The sequence below is a fragment of the Chiloscyllium punctatum genome, unplaced genomic scaffold (genome assembly GCF_047496795.1).
Source record: "Chiloscyllium punctatum isolate Juve2018m unplaced genomic scaffold, sChiPun1.3 scaffold_1274, whole genome shotgun sequence".
NCBI classification, from domain to species: Eukaryota; Metazoa; Chordata; class Chondrichthyes; order Orectolobiformes; family Hemiscylliidae; genus Chiloscyllium; species Chiloscyllium punctatum.
The window spans coordinates 20001-22500 of NW_027311008.1; the positions used below are offsets into that span (position 1 = coordinate 20001).

Consider the following 2500-nt stretch of genomic DNA (forward strand, 5'->3'; position numbering starts at 1 on the left):
GTGGTCACCGCCAAACCCCCACAACTCGAGCAAGTGAAAAAAAAAGTAACAAATAAGAAAGGATCGTCGGCTTGGGGGTACGCCCGTTTCCGTTTCAACTTGTCTCGCGAGGGTGGTTTCGGGGCCAGCAGGAGAGCTCGTCGGGGTAGCAGGCCCTGCAGCCGTGGTCACCGCCAAACCCCCACAACTCGAGCAAGTGAAAAAAAAAGTAACAAATAAGAAAGGATCGTCGGCTTGGGGGTACGCCCGTTTCCGTTTCAACTTGTCTCGCGAGGGTGGTTTCGGGGCCAGCAGGAGAGCTCGTCGGGGTAGCAGGCCCTGCAGCCGTGGTCACCGCCAAACCCCCACAACTCGAGCAAGTGAAAAAAAAAAGTAACAAATAAGAAAGGATCGTCGGCTTGGGGGTACGCCCGTTTCCGTTTCAACTTGTCTCGCGAGGGTGGTTTCGGGGCCAGCAGGAGAGCTCGTCGGGGTAGCAGGCCCTGCAGCCGTGGTCACCGCCAAACCCCCACAACTCGAGCAAGTGAAAAAAAAAAGTAACAAATAAGAAAGGATCTCTGTCGGCTTGGGGGTACGCCCGTTTCCGTTTCAACTTGTCTCGCGAGGGTGGTTTCGGGGCCAGCAGGAGAGCTCGTCGGGGTAGCAGGCCCTGCAGCCGTGGTCACCGCCAAATCGCCACAACTCGAGCAAGTGAAAAAAAAAGTAACAAATAAGAAAGGATCGTCGGCTTGGGGGTACGCCCGTTTCCGTTTCAACTTGTCTCGCGAGGGTGGTTTCGGGGCCAGCAGGAGAGCTCGTCGGGGTAGCAGGCCCTGCAGCCGTGGTCACCGCCAAATCGCCACAACTCGAGCAAGTGAAAAAAAAAGTAACAAATAAGAAAGGATCGTCGGCTTGGGGGTACGCCCGTTTCCGTTTCAACTTGTCTCGCGAGGGTGGTTTCGGGGCCAGCAGGAGAGCTCGTCGGGGTAGCAGGCCCTGCAGCCGTGGTCACCGCCAAACCCCCCACAACTGTTGGGCGCCTACCTGCGCGGGGCAGGAGGACACTTTCCGATTTCAAATCTCCGTTTGCCGAGTCCACCCCGAACGCACGCGGGCGGGCGGGTTCGCATCACCCTTCGTCACAAGGGGCGAAGCCCGTTCCACCGTCTCGTCAGTAGTGCCGACCGGTCTGTGATCGACGAGGGGAGCCACACCAGGTCCGGCCCTGCTGCTTGGCGGCACCGCGTCGTCGGGAGCTCGCGACAGACGGAGGGTTTCGGTGTACTCTCCAGCCACGGGAAACGAAGCCGGTGATGCAGGCGCCGGTCTTTCGCTCCCAAATCGGCTGGGTTTACATCGTTGCTATCTAGTCACGCTCCCTTCAAACCCGACGGGGTACCTATTCCCCTCACCCGTCTGTGCGTATACAGCCTCTTTGCACTTGCGGGATGGGGGTGGTGGTTTAAAGACTCTCGAGTTGCCGCCCGTCGGTCTCCGAGCTCCGTGCAGTAGTGATCCCCAGCGAACTGCCAGCAGGGCGAACGAGCGATCCCGCTCTCGGTCGGGGCGCCTGGCGTCGATCGGTGGTCGGTGGCTTGCGGGCAAGCTGCGCTGTGAGTGTGGGAACGAGTATGACGAGCCGTTGCCGCGACTCCCAGTCCACCTCGGCGGTGGCTGGGCCGGGCGGGCGTCTGCTCGGGCGAGTGCCGCCCCCGCCTCCTCGCAGGAAGTCCGCTCGCCGACACGCCGCCACGTGCACGCGTCAGTGACGCTGCCGAACCGATGGCCGGTGCCCGTTCCCGCCTCTGCTTTTCCTAGGGCAAAGCTGCTGCACGCCTCGTGATACTAGGCGGGCGACATGGTGGCGGTGATCCTGCCTCCGTCGCTGCGGTGCGTTGGGGCACGCATCGCCTCTTGGGCGCCCTGTCCTCCTCCCCCCAATAGACGTATGTTTCTGCGGGCCGCACCAGGATGGTGCTCCCCATCGCTTCACGCCACCCTGCTCCGCCCGCACGCCGGCGTGCAGGTGGCTGTAGCTCAAGGTGGGGAGCGTATGTGCGGTCCGGGTCGCTTTCCTCTGGCGAGGGAGAGACCTAAAACAAACTCAGACAACTCTTGACGGTGGATCACTCGGCTCGTGCGTCGATGACGAACGCAGCTAGCTGCGAGAATTAATGTGAATTGCAGGACACATTGATCATCGACACTTTGAACGCACTTTGCGGCCCCGGGTTCTTCCCGGGGCCACGCCTGTCTGAGGGTCGTTTGGCAATCAATCGCACTCGCCTTGGCTGGCGAGAGCGCGGCTGGGGTGTCGCAGAGGACCCGTCCTCTTTGTCCCCCTAAGTTCAGACTCCGGAGCCCTCCGGCGTCGGAGCGCTTGGCCTTTCCCCCCCACCCTGCACATTCCGTTCGTCAGGCTCGACGCCATCCCCCCGCCGGGGAGCGCGGCCTGGCGTCCGTCTGTGTCGTGGCAGTGGGGCCAGCACGGCTGTCACCGGTCCCAGAATGGCTGTCGGTG

General features: G+C 61.9%; 1 non-coding gene across 1 annotated transcript; it reads left to right on the top strand.

Annotated features, from left to right (window-relative positions):
* The first annotated feature begins 2089 nt into the window (after nucleotides 1-2089).
* Nucleotides 2090-2243, top strand: LOC140474935 (5.8S ribosomal RNA). Its single transcript, XR_011959542.1, has one exon. It is a non-coding gene; the product is annotated as a 5.8S ribosomal RNA (ribosomal RNA).
* Nucleotides 2244-2500: the final 257 nt, after the last annotated feature.